At 41.8% G+C, this 14,779-nt stretch overlaps 35 non-coding genes across 35 annotated transcripts; all 35 read right to left on the bottom strand.

The window, feature by feature from the left end:
* Positions 1 to 143: 143 nt before the first annotated feature.
* LOC137921206 (5S ribosomal RNA) lies at positions 144 to 262 on the bottom strand. Its single transcript, XR_011107438.1, has one exon. It is a non-coding gene; the product is annotated as a 5S ribosomal RNA (ribosomal RNA).
* Positions 263 to 2,162: 1,900 nt separating this feature from the next.
* On the bottom strand, positions 2,163 to 2,281 carry LOC137921205 (5S ribosomal RNA). The gene has a single exon (XR_011107437.1). It is a non-coding gene; the product is annotated as a 5S ribosomal RNA (ribosomal RNA).
* A 153-nt stretch (positions 2,282 to 2,434) lies between these two features.
* Positions 2,435 to 2,553, bottom strand: LOC137920697 (5S ribosomal RNA). The gene has a single exon (XR_011106956.1). It is a non-coding gene; the product is annotated as a 5S ribosomal RNA (ribosomal RNA).
* Positions 2,554 to 2,707: 154 nt separating this feature from the next.
* LOC137921204 (5S ribosomal RNA) lies at positions 2,708 to 2,826 on the bottom strand. The gene has a single exon (XR_011107436.1). It is a non-coding gene; the product is annotated as a 5S ribosomal RNA (ribosomal RNA).
* A 154-nt stretch (positions 2,827 to 2,980) lies between these two features.
* LOC137921203 (5S ribosomal RNA) lies at positions 2,981 to 3,099 on the bottom strand. The gene has a single exon (XR_011107435.1). It is a non-coding gene; the product is annotated as a 5S ribosomal RNA (ribosomal RNA).
* Positions 3,100 to 3,252: 153 nt separating this feature from the next.
* On the bottom strand, positions 3,253 to 3,371 carry LOC137920572 (5S ribosomal RNA). The gene has a single exon (XR_011106837.1). It is a non-coding gene; the product is annotated as a 5S ribosomal RNA (ribosomal RNA).
* Positions 3,372 to 3,524: 153 nt separating this feature from the next.
* Positions 3,525 to 3,643, bottom strand: LOC137921202 (5S ribosomal RNA). Its single transcript, XR_011107434.1, has one exon. It is a non-coding gene; the product is annotated as a 5S ribosomal RNA (ribosomal RNA).
* Positions 3,644 to 3,797: 154 nt separating this feature from the next.
* On the bottom strand, positions 3,798 to 3,916 carry LOC137920571 (5S ribosomal RNA). Its single transcript, XR_011106836.1, has one exon. It is a non-coding gene; the product is annotated as a 5S ribosomal RNA (ribosomal RNA).
* A 153-nt stretch (positions 3,917 to 4,069) lies between these two features.
* LOC137921201 (5S ribosomal RNA) lies at positions 4,070 to 4,188 on the bottom strand. Its single transcript, XR_011107433.1, has one exon. It is a non-coding gene; the product is annotated as a 5S ribosomal RNA (ribosomal RNA).
* A 154-nt stretch (positions 4,189 to 4,342) lies between these two features.
* Positions 4,343 to 4,461, bottom strand: LOC137921199 (5S ribosomal RNA). Its single transcript, XR_011107431.1, has one exon. It is a non-coding gene; the product is annotated as a 5S ribosomal RNA (ribosomal RNA).
* A 154-nt stretch (positions 4,462 to 4,615) lies between these two features.
* LOC137921198 (5S ribosomal RNA) lies at positions 4,616 to 4,734 on the bottom strand. Its single transcript, XR_011107430.1, has one exon. It is a non-coding gene; the product is annotated as a 5S ribosomal RNA (ribosomal RNA).
* Positions 4,735 to 4,887: 153 nt separating this feature from the next.
* LOC137921197 (5S ribosomal RNA) lies at positions 4,888 to 5,006 on the bottom strand. Its single transcript, XR_011107429.1, has one exon. It is a non-coding gene; the product is annotated as a 5S ribosomal RNA (ribosomal RNA).
* Positions 5,007 to 5,160: 154 nt separating this feature from the next.
* On the bottom strand, positions 5,161 to 5,279 carry LOC137920625 (5S ribosomal RNA). The gene has a single exon (XR_011106886.1). It is a non-coding gene; the product is annotated as a 5S ribosomal RNA (ribosomal RNA).
* A 154-nt stretch (positions 5,280 to 5,433) lies between these two features.
* On the bottom strand, positions 5,434 to 5,552 carry LOC137921196 (5S ribosomal RNA). The gene has a single exon (XR_011107428.1). It is a non-coding gene; the product is annotated as a 5S ribosomal RNA (ribosomal RNA).
* A 153-nt stretch (positions 5,553 to 5,705) lies between these two features.
* LOC137921195 (5S ribosomal RNA) lies at positions 5,706 to 5,824 on the bottom strand. The gene has a single exon (XR_011107427.1). It is a non-coding gene; the product is annotated as a 5S ribosomal RNA (ribosomal RNA).
* A 154-nt stretch (positions 5,825 to 5,978) lies between these two features.
* On the bottom strand, positions 5,979 to 6,097 carry LOC137921194 (5S ribosomal RNA). Its single transcript, XR_011107426.1, has one exon. It is a non-coding gene; the product is annotated as a 5S ribosomal RNA (ribosomal RNA).
* Positions 6,098 to 6,251: 154 nt separating this feature from the next.
* On the bottom strand, positions 6,252 to 6,370 carry LOC137920499 (5S ribosomal RNA). Its single transcript, XR_011106766.1, has one exon. It is a non-coding gene; the product is annotated as a 5S ribosomal RNA (ribosomal RNA).
* A 154-nt stretch (positions 6,371 to 6,524) lies between these two features.
* LOC137921192 (5S ribosomal RNA) lies at positions 6,525 to 6,643 on the bottom strand. Its single transcript, XR_011107425.1, has one exon. It is a non-coding gene; the product is annotated as a 5S ribosomal RNA (ribosomal RNA).
* A 153-nt stretch (positions 6,644 to 6,796) lies between these two features.
* On the bottom strand, positions 6,797 to 6,915 carry LOC137921191 (5S ribosomal RNA). Its single transcript, XR_011107424.1, has one exon. It is a non-coding gene; the product is annotated as a 5S ribosomal RNA (ribosomal RNA).
* Positions 6,916 to 7,069: 154 nt separating this feature from the next.
* LOC137921190 (5S ribosomal RNA) lies at positions 7,070 to 7,188 on the bottom strand. The gene has a single exon (XR_011107423.1). It is a non-coding gene; the product is annotated as a 5S ribosomal RNA (ribosomal RNA).
* Positions 7,189 to 7,341: 153 nt separating this feature from the next.
* Positions 7,342 to 7,460, bottom strand: LOC137921189 (5S ribosomal RNA). The gene has a single exon (XR_011107422.1). It is a non-coding gene; the product is annotated as a 5S ribosomal RNA (ribosomal RNA).
* Positions 7,461 to 7,614: 154 nt separating this feature from the next.
* LOC137921187 (5S ribosomal RNA) lies at positions 7,615 to 7,733 on the bottom strand. Its single transcript, XR_011107420.1, has one exon. It is a non-coding gene; the product is annotated as a 5S ribosomal RNA (ribosomal RNA).
* A 1,900-nt stretch (positions 7,734 to 9,633) lies between these two features.
* On the bottom strand, positions 9,634 to 9,752 carry LOC137920706 (5S ribosomal RNA). The gene has a single exon (XR_011106964.1). It is a non-coding gene; the product is annotated as a 5S ribosomal RNA (ribosomal RNA).
* A 153-nt stretch (positions 9,753 to 9,905) lies between these two features.
* LOC137920696 (5S ribosomal RNA) lies at positions 9,906 to 10,024 on the bottom strand. The gene has a single exon (XR_011106955.1). It is a non-coding gene; the product is annotated as a 5S ribosomal RNA (ribosomal RNA).
* Positions 10,025 to 10,178: 154 nt separating this feature from the next.
* Positions 10,179 to 10,297, bottom strand: LOC137921186 (5S ribosomal RNA). Its single transcript, XR_011107419.1, has one exon. It is a non-coding gene; the product is annotated as a 5S ribosomal RNA (ribosomal RNA).
* A 154-nt stretch (positions 10,298 to 10,451) lies between these two features.
* On the bottom strand, positions 10,452 to 10,570 carry LOC137920624 (5S ribosomal RNA). The gene has a single exon (XR_011106885.1). It is a non-coding gene; the product is annotated as a 5S ribosomal RNA (ribosomal RNA).
* A 154-nt stretch (positions 10,571 to 10,724) lies between these two features.
* LOC137921185 (5S ribosomal RNA) lies at positions 10,725 to 10,843 on the bottom strand. Its single transcript, XR_011107418.1, has one exon. It is a non-coding gene; the product is annotated as a 5S ribosomal RNA (ribosomal RNA).
* A 153-nt stretch (positions 10,844 to 10,996) lies between these two features.
* On the bottom strand, positions 10,997 to 11,115 carry LOC137921184 (5S ribosomal RNA). Its single transcript, XR_011107417.1, has one exon. It is a non-coding gene; the product is annotated as a 5S ribosomal RNA (ribosomal RNA).
* Positions 11,116 to 11,269: 154 nt separating this feature from the next.
* LOC137921183 (5S ribosomal RNA) lies at positions 11,270 to 11,388 on the bottom strand. The gene has a single exon (XR_011107416.1). It is a non-coding gene; the product is annotated as a 5S ribosomal RNA (ribosomal RNA).
* A 154-nt stretch (positions 11,389 to 11,542) lies between these two features.
* LOC137921181 (5S ribosomal RNA) lies at positions 11,543 to 11,661 on the bottom strand. The gene has a single exon (XR_011107414.1). It is a non-coding gene; the product is annotated as a 5S ribosomal RNA (ribosomal RNA).
* A 154-nt stretch (positions 11,662 to 11,815) lies between these two features.
* LOC137921180 (5S ribosomal RNA) lies at positions 11,816 to 11,934 on the bottom strand. Its single transcript, XR_011107413.1, has one exon. It is a non-coding gene; the product is annotated as a 5S ribosomal RNA (ribosomal RNA).
* Positions 11,935 to 12,087: 153 nt separating this feature from the next.
* LOC137921179 (5S ribosomal RNA) lies at positions 12,088 to 12,206 on the bottom strand. Its single transcript, XR_011107412.1, has one exon. It is a non-coding gene; the product is annotated as a 5S ribosomal RNA (ribosomal RNA).
* Positions 12,207 to 12,360: 154 nt separating this feature from the next.
* On the bottom strand, positions 12,361 to 12,479 carry LOC137921178 (5S ribosomal RNA). Its single transcript, XR_011107411.1, has one exon. It is a non-coding gene; the product is annotated as a 5S ribosomal RNA (ribosomal RNA).
* A 153-nt stretch (positions 12,480 to 12,632) lies between these two features.
* Positions 12,633 to 12,751, bottom strand: LOC137921176 (5S ribosomal RNA). The gene has a single exon (XR_011107410.1). It is a non-coding gene; the product is annotated as a 5S ribosomal RNA (ribosomal RNA).
* A 154-nt stretch (positions 12,752 to 12,905) lies between these two features.
* On the bottom strand, positions 12,906 to 13,024 carry LOC137921174 (5S ribosomal RNA). Its single transcript, XR_011107408.1, has one exon. It is a non-coding gene; the product is annotated as a 5S ribosomal RNA (ribosomal RNA).
* Positions 13,025 to 14,779: the final 1,755 nt, after the last annotated feature.

Raw genomic sequence — 14,779 nt, 5'->3', positions numbered from 1 at the left:
TTCGAAACGCAAACGCGAGAGGCGACATCGGAGAGAAATCTTCATTTTTTTGTTAATAATCTCCTATGAAAAATGGATAAAAGTTTACGGATTGAGAATATTGGAGCGCTAAAAAGGAACCGCCGAAAGAAAAACGCCAAAAAAGCCAACATCACGCGGTGTTCCCAGGCGGTCACCCATCCAAGTACTGACCGCGCCCGACGTTGCTTAACTTCGGTGATCGGACGAGAACCGGTGTATTCAACGTGGTATGGACGTTGGCGACCGTTCGTCTTCGATGCGCAAACACCATCTTGGTGATCTTCGAAACCGAATCCTAATTCTCTGTTATGTCTTTGTTATTTTCTTCAATATTTTTTTTTCAACGTCCACACTAAATAGATAAATCGGCGGAAATTGCATTACATAATAATGGCTACTGCTTGGTCTCAGAGATCTTTCCTTGTGAAGATTTGTACTTCATCGTCCACTCACATACAATACTTACCAGTGTATCGTATGTGCCTTTCGTTGTATAACAAATTTGAAAACTAAGTCGACATCTTCAGTATTTCCTTTGCGAAGTTAAACAATGTTTGTTACTATAATACATACTATGCCGCATGTACACGTCATAACAATGAACACATTCATAACACAGCTTTACACAAGTAGAGCCCTTTGCTACGTGCGAGCGTCATCGTGAAACTGGTACGCGCTCTACCAGCCTTATTCTTAGTTTTTAAGTTCACAGATTCTTCCGCTCCGTGAACTCAGCTCCGATGAAGCTGTCTTCGAGCTAAGAGCAATAACATCAACATAGAATAAGCATACAATGCAGTTTCATTTTTATTTTCAAGCCGTTACTATTGTTCAATTAAACTTATTATTATCTACAAAAGGTTTGGAATATATTTTGGTTGTAAGAGAGTGATCGACACATATATATATAATACGCCAATACCTCACCTTGCGTCGTAGTTAGGTTCCAAAAAAACACGACGCAAATTGAAACGCCGCAAAGTGAATTAAGATTTTCTATAGCAAACCACATAAAGATCGAAGATAGGTTCCAGGGTCACGAAAATACTACTTTTTAAAAAGAAAATTGAACAAAGTGAACATTTAAAAAACAAAAATAACATAACTCTGCCAATTAAATAAATTGTAATAATATTTACCTTTTTGATAACCAGAAACAACGCGTAAAAATTTATATTAATTTATTATTCTCTTTTAAAATAAGCACAACACACTACTTAATTAAAACTGAACTTTTAAAATTAGCAAAACAAAGTGAAAATAAAACTGTATTCAAATTGCGTTGATTTTTGGTTAGAAAGAGAATCCCCGAGTTTTGATGGCGTAATGCAATTAAAAACAAAAGTGTTGCCATCTTTTAAAAAATAAAATTAAATTAAATTAAAAAAAAACGACGCAAAGCGAAGTATTGGTGTACTCTTCAGCTTTAATGAAAGTTCTTTTCGCATCGAGTAGGCAACCTGCCCACGTTTTTTTCTTTTGTATTTATCTACGTTAAACTCGATATTATGTATAACTAGCTGATCCCGAAAATGTTGTTTTGCAAAAAAAATATTTTTAATTTTCAATTTAATAATAAGGGTTGATCGTAGAGGGGTAAAAATTTAGGGTTGTATGGTATTTATTTGGCGAAGAAGAGCGCCATCTACAGGGAAAATATTGAAATGGCAGAGTAACGACAGCGGACTCATCTAAATGCTACGAGATGGCAGTGTGATCGGCCTGAAAAAATCACCTTTTGTTACTAGAAAATAAAAACACAAAATATTAATAATTTGAATTGTTATCATAAAAAATAACCTGAACGCAATTGAAAACAATAAATAGTCAAGTAAGAAAGCGATCCTTCTTAAAGGTTTTTCCATGTATAAAGTATGATTAAGAAAATTGGTTACAGTATTTTAAAAAGATTTTGAAGGTGAAATCAACTTGGGTTTTATTTTGTGCTATAATAGTTCACATCGTGAACAAAAAAGGAGTCGTGTATCAAAATATTACAAAATTAGGCTAAGTATAAGACAGTAAAGAGCGCCAGTTTTAACAACGATAAAAATTGACGAATGACATGCAAAACAAAAGTTTATGAATTGAGAATATTGAAGCGCTAAAAGAGGGAACCGCTGAAAGAAAAACGCTAAAAAAGCCAACATCACGCGGTGTTCCCAGGCGGTCACCCATCCAAGTACTGACCGCGCCCGACGTTGCTTAACTTCGGTGATCGGACGAGAACCGGTGTATTCAACGTGGTATGGACGTTGGCGACTGATGGTCTTCGAAACGCAAACGCGAGAGGCAACATCGGAGAGAAATCTTCATTTTTTTGTTAATAATCTCCTATGAAAAATGGATAAAAGTTTATGGATTGAGAATACAGGAGCGCTAAAAAGGAACCGCCGAAAAAAAACGCCAAAAAAGCCAACATCACGCGGTGTTCCCAGGCGGTCACCCATCCAAGTACTGACCGCGCCCGACGTTGCTTAACTTCGGTGATCGGACGAGAACCGGTGTATTTAACGTGGTATGGACGTTGGCGACTGATGGTCTTCGAAACGCAAACGCGAGAGGCGACATCGGAGAGAAATCTTCATTTTTTTGTTAATAATCTCCTATGAAAAATGGATGAAAGTTTACGGATTGAGAATATTGGAGCGCTAAAAAGGAACCGCCGAAAGAAAAACGCCAAAAAAGCCAACATCACGCGGTGTTCCCAGGCGGTCACCCATCCAAGTACTGACCGCGCCCGACGTTGCTTAACTTCGGTGATCGGACGAGAACCGGTGTATTCAACGTGGTATGGACGTTGGCGACTGATGGTCTTCGAAACGCAAACGCGAGAGGCGACATCGGAGAGAAATCTTCATTTTTTTGTTAATAATCTCCTATGAAAAATGGATAAAAGTTTACGGATTGAGAATATTGGAGCGCTAAAAAGGAACCGCCGAAAGAAAAACGCCAAAAAAGCCAACATCACGCGGTGTTCCCAGGCGGTCACCCATCCAAGTACTGACCGCGCCCGACGTTGCTTAACTTCGGTGATCGGACGAGAACCGGTGTATTCAACGTGGTATGGACGTTGGCGACTGATGGTCTTCGAAACGCAAACGCGAGAGGCGACATCGGAGAGAAATCTTCATTTTTTTATTAATAATCTCCTTTGAAAAATGGATAAAAGTTTATGGATTGAGAATACAGGAGCGCTAAAAAGGAACCGCCGAAAAAAAACGCCAAAAAAGCCAACATCACGCGGTGTTCCCAGGCGGTCACCCATCCAAGTACTGACCGCGCCCGACGTTGCTTAACTTCGGTGATCGGACGAGAACCGGTGTATTCAACGGGGTATGGACGTTGGCGACAGATGGTCTTCGAAACGCAAACGCGAGAGGCGACATCGGAGAGAAATCTTCATTTTTTTGTTAATAATCTCCTATGGAAAATGGATAAAAGTTTATGGATTGAGAATACAGGAGCGCTAAAAAGGAACCGCCGAAAAAAAACGCCAAAAAAGCCAACATCACGCGGTGTTCCCAGGCGGTCACCCATCCAAGTACTGACCGCGCCCGACGTTGCTTAACTTCGGTGATCGGACGAGAACCGGTGTATTCAACGTGGTATGGACGTTGGCGACTGATGGTCTTCGAAACGCAAACGCGAGAGGCGACATCGGAGAGAAATCTTCTTTTTTTTGTTAATAATCTCCTATGGAAAATGGATAAAAGTTTACGGATTGAGAATATTGGAGCGCTAATAAGGAACCGCCGAAAGAAAAACGCCAAAAAAGCCAACATCACGCGGTGTTCCCAGGCGGTCACCCATCCAAGTACTGACCGCGCCCGACGTTGCTTAACTTCGGTGATCGGACGAGAACCGGTGTATTCAACGGGGTATGGACGTTGGCGACAGATGGTCTTCGAAACGCAAACGCGAGAGGCGACATCGGAGAGAAATCTTCATTTTTTTGTTAATAATCTCCTATGGAAAATGGATAAAAGTTTATGGATTGAGAATACAGGAGCGCTAAAAAGGAACCGCCGAAAAAAAACGCCAAAAAAGCCAACATCACGCGGTGTTCCCAGGCGGTCACCCATCCAAGTACTGACCGCGCCCGACGTTGCTTAACTTCGGTGATCGGACGAGAACCGGTGTATTCAACGTGGTATGGACGTTGGCGACTGATGGTCTTCGAAACGCAAACGCGAGAGGCGACATCGGAGAGAAATCTTCATTTTTTTGTTAATAATCTCCTATGAAAAATGGATGAAAGTTTACGGATTGAGAATATTGGAGCGCTAAAAAGGAACCGCCGAAAGAAAAACGCCAAAAAAGCCAACATCACGCGGTGTTCCCAGGCGGTCACCCATCCAAGTACTGACCGCGCCCGACGTTGCTTAACTTCGGTGATCGGACGAGAACCGGTGTATTCAACGTGGTATGGACGTTGGCGACTGATGGTCTTCGAAACGCAAACGCGAGAGTCGACATCGGAGAGAAATCTTCATTTTTTTGTTAATAATCTCCTATGAAAAATGGATAAAAGTTTACGGATTGAGAATATTGGAGTGCTAAAAAGGAACCGCCGAAAGAAAAACGCCAAAAAAGCCAACATCACGCGGTGTTCCCAGGCGGTCACCCATCCAAGTACTGACCGCGCCCGACGTTGCTTAACTTCGGTGATCGGACGAGAACCGGTGTATTCAACGTGGTATGGACGTTGGCGACTGATGGTCTTCGAAACGTAAACGCGAGAGGCGACATCGGAGAGAAATCTTCATTTTTTTGGTAATAATCTCCTATAAAAATGGATAAAACTTTATGGATTGAGAATGTTGGAGCGCTAAAAGGGAACCGCCGAAAGAAAAACGCCAAAAAAGCCAACATCACGCGGTGTTCCCAGGCGGTCACCCATCCAAGTACTGACCGCGCCCGACGTTGCTTAACTTCGGTGATCGGACGAGAACCGGTGTATTCAACGTGGTATGGACGTTGGCGACTGATGGTCTTCGAAACGCAAACGCGAGAGGCGACATCGGAGAGAAATCTTCATTTTTTTGTTAATAATCTCCTATGAAAAATGGATAAAAGTTTACGGATTGAGAATATTGGAGCGCTAAAAAGGAACCGCCGAAAGAAAAACGCCAAAAAAGCCAACATCACGCGGTGTTCCCAGGCGGTCACCCATCCAAGTACTGACCGCGCCCGACGTTGCTTATCTTCGGTGATCGGACGAGAACCGGTGTATTCAACGTGGTATGGACGTTGGCGACTGATGGTCTTCGAAACGCAAACGCGAGAGGCGACATCGGAGAGAAATCTTCATTTTTTTGTTAATAATCTCCTATGAAAAATGGATAAAAGTTTACGGATTGAGAATATTGGAGCGCTAAAAAGGAACCGCCGAAAGAAAAACGCCAAAAAAGCCAACATCACGCGGTGTTCCCAGGCGGTCACCCATCCAAGTACTGACCGCGCCCGACGTTGCTTAACTTCGGTGATCGGACGAGAACCGGTGTATTCAACGTGGTATGGACGTTGGCGACTGATGGTCTTCGAAACGCAAACGCGAGAGGCGACATCGGAGAGAAATCTTCATTTTTTTGGTAATAATCTCCTATAAAAATGGATAAAACTTTATGGATTGAGAATGTTGGAGCGCTAAAAGGGAACCGCCGAAAGAAAAACGCCAAAAAAGCCAACATCACGCGGTGTTCCCAGGCGGTCACCCATCCAAGTACTGACCGCGCCCGACGTTGCTTAACTTCGGTGATCGGACGAGAACCGGTGTATTCAACGTGGTATGGACGTTGGCGACTGATGGTCTTCGAAACGCAAACGCGAGAGGCGACATCGGAGAGAAATCTTCATTTTTTTGTTAATAATCTCCTATGAAAAATGGATAAAAGTTTACGGATTGAGAATATTGGAGTGCTAAAAAGGAACCGCCGAAAGAAAAACGCCAAAAAAGCCAACATCACGCGGTGTTCCCAGGCGGTCACCCATCCAAGTACTGACCGCGCCCGACGTTGCTTAACTTCGGTGATCGGACGAGAACCGGTGTATTCAACGTGGTATGGACGTTGGCGACAGATGGTCTTCGAAACGCAAACGGGAGAGGCGACATCGGAGAGAAATCTTCATTTTTTTGTTAATAATCTCCTATGAAAAATGGATAAAAGTTTACGGATTGAGAATATTGGAGCGCTAAAAAGGAACCGCCGAAAGAAAAACGCCAAAAAAGCCAACATCACGCGGTGTTCCCAGGCGGTCACCCATCCAAGTACTAACCGCGCCCGACGTTGCTTAACTTCGGTGATCGGACGAGAACCGGTGTATTCAACGTGGTATGGACGTTGGCGACTGATGGTCTTCGAAACGCAAACGCGAGAGGCGACATCGGAGAGAAATCTTCATTTTTTTGTTAATAATCTCCTATGAAAAATGGATAAAAGTTTACGGATTGAGAATATTGGAGCGCTAAAAAGGAACCGCCGAAAGAAAAACGCCAAAAAAGCCAACATCACGCGGTGTTCCCAGGCGGTCACCCATCCAAGTACTGACCGCGCCCGACGTTGCTTAACTTCGGTGATCGGACGAGAACCGGTGTATTCAACGTGGTATGGACGTTGGCGACTGATGGTCTTCGAAACGTAAACGCGAGAGGCGACATCGGAGAGAAATCTTCATTTTTTTGGTAATAATCTCCTATAAAAATGGATAAAACTTTATGGATTGAGAATGTTGGAGCGCTAAAAGGGAACCGCCGAAAGAAAAACGCCAAAAAAGCCAACATCACGCGGTGTTCCCAGGCGGTCACCCATCCAAGTACTGACCGCGCCCGACGTTGCTTAACTTCGGTGATCGGACGAGAACCGGTGTATTCAACGTGGTATGGACGTTGGCGACTGATGGTCTTCGAAACGCAAACGCGAGAGGCGACATCGGAGAGAAATCTTCATTTTTTTGTTAATAATCTCCTATGAAAAATGGATGAAAGTTTACGGATTGAGAATATTGGAGCGCTAAAAAGGAACCGCCGAAAGAAAAACGCCAAAAAAGCCAACATCACGCGGTGTTCCCAGGCGGTCACCCATCCAAGTACTGACCGCGCCCGACGTTGCTTAACTTCGGTGATCGGACGAGAACCGGTGTATTCAACGTGGTATGGACGTTGGCGACTGATGGTCTTCGAAACGTAAACGCGAGAGGCGACATCGGAGAGAAATCTTCATTTTTTTGGTAATAATCTCCTATAAAAATGGATAAAACTTTATGGATTGAGAATGTTGGAGCGCTAAAAGGGAACCGCCGAAAGAAAAACGCCAAAAAAGCCAACATCACGCGGTGTTCCCAGGCGGTCACCCATCCAAGTACTGACCGCGCCCGACGTTGCTTAACTTCGGTGATCGGACGAGAACCGGTGTATTCAACGTGGTATGGACGTTGGCGACTGATGGTCTTCGAAACGCAAACGCGAGAGGCGACATCGGAGAGAAATCTTCATTTTTTTGTTAATAATCTCCTATGAAAAATGGATAAAAGTTTACGGATTGAGAATATTGGAGCGCTAAAAAGGAACCGCCGAAAGAAAAACGCCAAAAAAGCCAACATCACGCGGTGTTCCCAGGCGGTCACCCATCCAAGTACTGACCGCGCCCGACGTTGCTTAACTTCGGTGATCGGACGAGAACCGGTGTATTCAACGTGGTATGGACGTTGGCGACCGTTCGTCTTCGATGCGCAAACACCATCTTGGTGATCTTCGAAACCGAATCCTAATTCTCTGTTATGTCTTTGTTATTTTCTTCAATATTTTTTTTTCAACGTCCACACTAAATAGATAAATCGGCGGAAATTGCATTACATAATAATGGCTACTGCTTGGTCTCAGAGATCTTTCCTTGTGAAGATTTGTACTTCATCGTCCACTCACATACAATACTTACCAGTGTATCGTATGTGCCTTTCGTTGTATAACAAATTTGAAAACTAAGTCGACATCTTCAGTATTTCCTTTGCGAAGTTAAACAATGTTTGTTACTATAATACATACTATGCCGCATGTACACGTCATAACAATGAACACATTCATAACACAGCTTTACACAAGTAGAGCCCTTTGCTACGTGCGAGCGTCATCGTGAAACTGGTACGCGCTCTACCAGCCTTATTCTTAGTTTTTAAGTTCACAGATTCTTCCGCTCCGTGAACTCAGCTCCGATGAAGCTGTCTTCGAGCTAAGAGCAATAACATCAACATAGAATAAGCATACAATGCAGTTTCATTTTTATTTTCAAGCCGTTACTATTGTTCAATTAAACTTATTATTATCTACAAAAGGTTTGGAATATATTTTGGTTGTAAGAGAGTGATCGACACATATATATATAATACGCCAATACCTCACCTTGCGTCGTAGTTAGGTTCCAAAAAAACACGACGCAAATTGAAACGCCGCAAAGTGAATTAAGATTTTCTATAGCAAACCACATAAAGATCGAAGATAGGTTCCAGGGTCACGAAAATACTACTTTTTAAAAAGAAAATTGAACAAAGTGAACATTTAAAAAACAAAAATAACATAACTCTGCCAATTAAATAAATTGTAATAATATTTACCTTTTTGATAACCAGAAACAACGCGTAAAAATTTATATTAATTTATTATTCTCTTTTAAAATAAGCACAACACACTACTTAATTAAAACTGAACTTTTAAAATTAGCAAAACAAAGTGAAAATAAAACTGTATTCAAATTGCGTTGATTTTTGGTTAGAAAGAGAATCCCCGAGTTTTGATGGCGTAATGCAATTAAAAACAAAAGTGTTGCCATCTTTTAAAAAATAAAATTAAATTAAATTAAAAAAAAACGACGCAAAGCGAAGTATTGGTGTACTCTTCAGCTTTAATGAAAGTTCTTTTCGCATCGAGTAGGCAACCTGCCCACGTTTTTTTCTTTTGTATTTATCTACGTTAAACTCGATATTATGTATAACTAGCTGATCCCGAAAATGTTGTTTTGCAAAAAAAATATTTTTAATTTTCAATTTAATAATAAGGGTTGATCGTAGAGGGGTAAAAATTTAGGGTTGTATGGTATTTATTTGGCGAAGAAGAGCGCCATCTACAGGGAAAATATTGAAATGGCAGAGTAACGACAGCGGACTCATCTAAATGCTACGAGATGGCAGTGTGATCGGCCTGAAAAAATCACCTTTTGTTACTAGAAAATAAAAACACAAAATATTAATAATTTGAATTGTTATCATAAAAAATAACCTGAACGCAATTGAAAACAATAAATAGTCAAGTAAGAAAGCGATCCTTCTTAAAGGTTTTTCCATGTATAAAGTATGATTAAGAAAATTGGTTACAGTATTTTAAAAAGATTTTGAAGGTGAAATCAACTTGGGTTTTATTTTGTGCTATAATAGTTCACATCGTGAACAAAAAAGGAGTCGTGTATCAAAATATTACAAAATTAGGCTAAGTATAAGACAGTAAAGAGCGCCAGTTTTAACAACGATAAAAATTGACGAATGACATGCAAAACAAAAGTTTATGAATTGAGAATATTGAAGCGCTAAAAGAGGGAACCGCTGAAAGAAAAACGCTAAAAAAGCCAACATAACGCGGTGTTCCCAGGCGGTCACCCATCCAAGTACTGACCGCGCCCGACGTTGCTTAACTTCGGTGATCGGACGAGAACCGGTGTATTCAACGTGGTATGGACGTTGGCGACTGATGGTCTTCGAAACGCAAACGCGAGAGGCAACATCGGAGAGAAATCTTCATTTTTTTGTTAATAATCTCCTATGAAAAATGGATAAAAGTTTATGGATTGAGAATACAGGAGCGCTAAAAAGGAACCGCCGAAAAAAAACGCCAAAAAAGCCAACATCACGCGGTGTTCCCAGGCGGTCACCCATCCAAGTACTGACCGCGCCCGACGTTGCTTAACTTCGGTGATCGGACGAGAACCGGTGTATTTAACGTGGTATGGACGTTGGCGACTGATGGTCTTCGAAACGCAAACGCGAGAGGCGACATCGGAGAGAAATCTTCATTTTTTTGTTAATAATCTCCTATGAAAAATGGATGAAAGTTTACGGATTGAGAATATTGGAGCGCTAAAAAGGAACCGCCGAAAGAAAAACGCCAAAAAAGCCAACATCACGCGGTGTTCCCAGGCGGTCACCCATCCAAGTACTGACCGCGCCCGACGTTGCTTAACTTCGGTGATCGGACGAGAACCGGTGTATTCAACGTGGTATGGACGTTGGCGACTGATGGTCTTCGAAACGCAAACGCGAGAGGCGACATCGGAGAGAAATCTTCATTTTTTTGTTAATAATCTCCTATGAAAAATGGATAAAAGTTTACGGATTGAGAATATTGGAGCGCTAAAAAGGAACCGCCGAAAGAAAAACGCCAAAAAAGCCAACATCACGCGGTGTTCCCAGGCGGTCACCCATCCAAGTACTGACCGCGCCCGACGTTGCTTATCTTCGGTGATCGGACGAGAACCGGTGTATTCAACGTGGTATGGACGTTGGCGACTGATGGTCTTCGAAACGCAAACGCGAGAGGCGACATCGGAGAGAAATCTTCATTTTTTTGTTAATAATCTCCTATGAAAAATGGATAAAAGTTTACGGATTGAGAATATTGGAGCGCTAAAAAGGAACCGCCGAAAGAAAAACGCCAAAAAAGCCAACATCACGCGGTGTTCCCAGGCGGTCACCCATCCAAGTACTGACCGCGCCCGACGTTGCTTAACTTCGGTGATCGGACGAGAACCGGTGTATTCAACGTGGTATGGACGTTGGCGACTGATGGTCTTCGAAACGCAAACGCGAGAGGCGACATCGGAGAGAAATCTTCATTTTTTTGGTAATAATCTCCTATAAAAATGGATAAAACTTTATGGATTGAGAATGTTGGAGCGCTAAAAGGGAACCGCCGAAAGAAAAACGCCAAAAAAGCCAACATCACGCGGTGTTCCCAGGCGGTCACCCATCCAAGTACTGACCGCGCCCGACGTTGCTTAACTTCGGTGATCGGACGAGAACCGGTGTATTCAACGTGGTATGGACGTTGGCGACTGATGGTCTTCGAAACGCAAACGCGAGAGGCGACATCGGAGAGAAATCTTCATTTTTTTGTTAATAATCTCCTATGAAAAATGGATAAAAGTTTACGGATTGAGAATATTGGAGTGCTAAAAAGGAACCGCCGAAAGAAAAACGCCAAAAAAGCCAACATCACGCGGTGTTCCCAGGCGGTCACCCATCCAAGTACTGACCGCGCCCGACGTTGCTTAACTTCGGTGATCGGACGAGAACCGGTGTATTCAACGTGGTATGGACGTTGGCGACAGATGGTCTTCGAAACGCAAACGGGAGAGGCGACATCGGAGAGAAATCTTCATTTTTTTGTTAATAATCTCCTATGAAAAATGGATAAAAGTTTACGGATTGAGAATATTGGAGCGCTAAAAAGGAACCGCCGAAAGAAAAACGCCAAAAAAGCCAACATCACGCGGTGTTCCCAGGCGGTCACCCATCCAAGTACTGACCGCGCCCGACGTTGCTTAACTTCGGTGATCGGACGAGAACCGGTGTATTCAACGTGGTATGGACGTTGGCGACTGATGGTCTTCGAAACGCAAACGCGAGAGGCGACATCGGAGAGAAATCTTCATTTTTTTGTTAATAATCTCCTATGAAAAATGGATAAAAGTTTACGGATTGAGAATATTGGAGCGCTAAAAAGGAACCGCCGAAAGAAAAACGCCAAAAAAGCCAACATCACGCGGTGTTCCCAGGCGGTCACCCATCCAAGTACTGACCGCGCCCGACGTTGCTTAACTTCGGTGATCGGACGAGAACCGGTGTATTCAACGTGGTATGGACGTTGGCGACTGATGGTCTTCGAAACGTAAACGCGAGAGGCGACATCGGAGAGAAATCTTCATTTTTTTGGTAATAATCTCCTATAAAAATGGATAAAACTTTATGGATTGAGAATGTTGGAGCGCTAAAAGGGAACCGCCGAAAGAAAAACGCCAAAAAAGCCAACATCACGCGGTGTTCCCAGGCGGTCACCCATCCAAGTACTGACCGCGCCCGACGTTGCTTAACTTCGGTGATCGGACGAGAACCGGTGTATTCAACGTGGTATGGACGTTGGCGACTGATGGTCTTCGAAACGCAAACGCGAGAGGCGACATCGGAGAGAAATCTTCATTTTTTTGTTAATAATCTCCTATGAAAAATGGATGAAAGTTTACGGATTGAGAATATTGGAGCGCTAAAAAGGAACCGCCGAAAGAAAAACGCCAAAAAAGCCAACATCACGCGGTGTTCCCAGGCGGTCACCCATCCAAGTACTGACCGCGCCCGACGTTGCTTAACTTCGGTGATCGGACGAGAACCGGTGTATTCAACGTGGTATGGACGTTGGCGACTGATGGTCTTCGAAACGTAAACGCGAGAGGCGACATCGGAGAGAAATCTTCATTTTTTTGGTAATAATCTCCTATAAAAATGGATAAAACTTTATGGATTGAGAATGTTGGAGCGCTAAAAGGGAACCGCCGAAAGAAAAACGCCAAAAAAGCCAACATCACGCGGTGTTCCCAGGCGGTCACCCATCCAAGTACTGACCGCGCCCGACGTTGCTTAACTTCGGTGATCGGACGAGAACCGGTGTATTCAACGTGGTATGGACGTTGGCGACTGATGGTCTTCGAAACGCAAACGCGAGAGGCGACATCGGAGAGAAATCTTCATTTTTTTGTTAATAATCTCCTATGAAAAATGGATAAAAGTTTACGGATTGAGAATATTGGAGCGCTAAAAAGGAACCGCCGAAAGAAAAACGCCAAAAAAGCCAACATCACGCGGTGTTCCCAGGCGGTCACCCATCCAAGTACTGACCGCGCCCGACGTTGCTTAACTTCGGTGATCGGACGAGAACCGGTGTATTCAACGTGGTATGGACGTTGGCGACCGTTCGTCTTCGATGCGCAAACACCATCTTGGTGATCTTCGAAACCGAATCCTAATTCTCTGTTATGTCTTTGTTATTTTCTTCAATATTTTTTTTTCAACGTCCACACTAAATAGATAAATCGGCGGAAATTGCATTACATAATAATGGCTACTGCTTGGTCTCAGAGATCTTTCCTTGTGAAGATTTGTACTTCATCGTCCACTCACATACAATACTTACCAGTGTATCGTATGTGCCTTTCGTTGTATAACAAATTTGAAAACTAAGTCGACATCTTCAGTATTTCCTTTGCGAAGTTAAACAATGTTTGTTACTATAATACATACTATGCCGCATGTACACGTCATAACAATGAACACATTCATAACACAGCTTTACACAAGTAGAGCCCTTTGCTACGTGCGAGCGTCATCGTGAAACTGGTACGCGCTCTACCAGCCTTATTCTTAGTTTTTAAGTTCACAGATTCTTCCGCTCCGTGAACTCAGCTCCGATGAAGCTGTCTTCGAGCTAAGAGCAATAACATCAACATAGAATAAGCATACAATGCAGTTTCATTTTTATTTTCAAGCCGTTACTATTGTTCAATTAAACTTATTATTATCTACAAAAGGTTTGGAATATATTTTGGTTGTAAGAGAGTGATCGACACATATATATATAATACGCCAATACCTCACCTTGCGTCGTAGTTAGGTTCCAAAAAAACACGACGCAAATTGAAACGCCGCAAAGTGAATTAAGATTTTCTATAGCAAACCACATAAAGATCGAAGATAGGTTCCAGGGTCACGAAAATACTACTTTTTAAAAAGAAAATTGAACAAAGTGAACATTTAAAAAACAAAAATAACATAACTCTGCCAATTAAATAAATTGTAATAATATTTACCTTTTTGATAACCAGAAACAACGCGTAAAAATTTATATTAATTTATTATTCTCTTTTAAAATAAGCACAACACACTACTTAATTAAAACTGAACTTTTAAAATTAGCAAAACAAAGTGAAAATAAAACTGTATTCAAATTGCGTTGATTTTTGGTTAGAAAGAGAATCCCCGAGTTTTGATGGCGTAATGCAATTAAAAACAAAAGTGTTGCCATCTTTTAAAAAATAAAATTAAATTAAATTAAAAAAAAACGACGCAAAGCGAAGTATTGGTGTACTCTTCAGCTTTAATGAAAGTTCTTTTCGCATCGAGTAGGCAACCTGCCCACGTTTTTTTCTTTTGTATTTATCTACGTTAAACTCGATATTATGTATAACTAGCTGATCCCGAAAATGTTGTTTTGCAAAAAAAATATTTTTAATTTTCAATTTAATAATAAGGGTTGATCGTAGAGGGGTAAAAATTTAGGGTTGTATGGTATTTATTTGGCGAAGAAGAGCGCCATCTACAGGGAAAATATTGAAATGGCAGAGTAACGACAGCGGACTCATCTAAATGCTACGAGATGGCAGTGTGATCGGCCTGAAAAAATCACCTTTTGTTACTAGAAAATAAAAACACAAAATATTAATAATTTGAATTGTTATCATAAAAAATAACCTGAACGCAATTGAAAACAATAAATAGTCAAGTAAGAAAGCGATCCTTCTTAAAGGTTTTTCCATGTATAAAGTATGATTAAGAAAATTGGTTACAGTATTTTAAAAAGATTTTGAAGGTGAAATCAACTTGGGTTTTATTTTGTGCTATAATAGTTCACATCGTGAACAAAAAAGGAGTCGTGTATCAAAATATT

Source organism: Battus philenor, unplaced genomic scaffold (assembly GCF_028537555.1).
Source record: "Battus philenor isolate CCGP_79_NKW_IND1 unplaced genomic scaffold, ilBatPhil1.0.hap1 SCAF_18, whole genome shotgun sequence".
Taxonomy (NCBI): domain Eukaryota; kingdom Metazoa; phylum Arthropoda; class Insecta; order Lepidoptera; family Papilionidae; genus Battus; species Battus philenor.
This window is presented reverse-complemented; position numbering and strand designations above follow the sequence as displayed.